General features: G+C 29.7%; 1 protein-coding gene across 6 annotated transcripts in view; it reads left to right on the top strand.

Annotated features, from left to right (window-relative positions):
- The window catches only part of arhgef7b (Rho guanine nucleotide exchange factor (GEF) 7b), a 39,146-nt gene that overhangs the window by 2,595 nt on the left and 35,410 nt on the right, over positions 1 to 1,141 (top strand). The window lies entirely within an intron of this gene.

Here is a 1,141-nt window from a genome sequence, read left to right as displayed (position 1 = left end):
TTCATGATGTATTTTCTTATTTGCTACGTCTAAATGTGAATTGATTCGTGTCTGAATGTCAATTGATTCATGTCTAAAGGTGAATTGATTCATGTCTAAATGTGACCTGATTCATGTCTAAAGGTGAATTGATTCATGTCTAATTGTGAACTGATTTATGTCTAAATGCGAATTGATTCATGTCTAAATGTGAATTGATTCGTGTCTAAATGTGAATTGATTCTTGTCTAAATGTGAATTGATTTGTGTGTAAATGTGAATTGATTCATGTCTAAATGTGAATTGATTCTTGTCTAAATGTGAATTGATTCTTGTCTAAATGTCAACTGATTCATGTCTAAAGGTGAATTGATTCATGTCTAAATGTGAATTGATTTGTGTGTAAATGTGAATTGATTCATGTCTAAATGTGAATTGATTCATGTCTAAATGTGAACTGATTTATGTCTAAATGTGAATTGATTCATGTCTGAATGTGAATTGATTCATGTCTGAATGTGACCTGATTCATGTCTAAATGTGAACTGATTCATGTCTAAATGTGAATTAATTCATTTCTAAATGTGACCTGATTCATGATGTATTTTCTTATTTGCTACGTCTAAATGTGAATTGATTCATGTCTAAATGTGAACTGATTTATGTCTAAATGTGAATTGATTCATGTCTGAATGTGAACTGATTCATGTCTGAATGTGAATTGATTCTTGTCTAAATGTGAATTGATTCTTGTCTAAATGTGAATTGATTCATGTCTAAATGTGACCTGATTCTTGTCTAAATGTGAATTGATTCATGTCTAAATGTGAACTGATTCATGTCTAAATGTGAACTGATTCATGTCTAAATGTGAACTGATTCATGTCTGAATGTGAATTGATTCATGTCTAAATGTGAATTGATTCGTGTCTAAATGTGAATTGATTCATGTCTAAATGTGAATTGATTCTTGTCTAAATGTGAATTGATTTTTGTCTAAATGTGAATTGATTCATGTCTAAATGTGAACTGATTCATGTCTGAATGTCAATTGATTCATGTCTAAAGGTGAATTGATTCATGTCTAAATGTGAATTGATTTGTGTGTAAATGTGAATTGATTCATGTCTAAATGTGAATTGATTCGTGTCTAAATGTGAAT

The sequence above is a fragment of the Nematolebias whitei genome, chromosome 23 (genome assembly GCF_014905685.2).
Source record: "Nematolebias whitei isolate Nwh7 chromosome 23, NemWhi1, whole genome shotgun sequence".
Taxonomy (NCBI): Eukaryota; Metazoa; Chordata; class Actinopteri; order Cyprinodontiformes; family Rivulidae; genus Nematolebias; species Nematolebias whitei.
The sequence above is the reverse complement of the archived record's forward strand: the minus strand, read 5'-3'. Positions and strand labels throughout refer to the sequence as shown.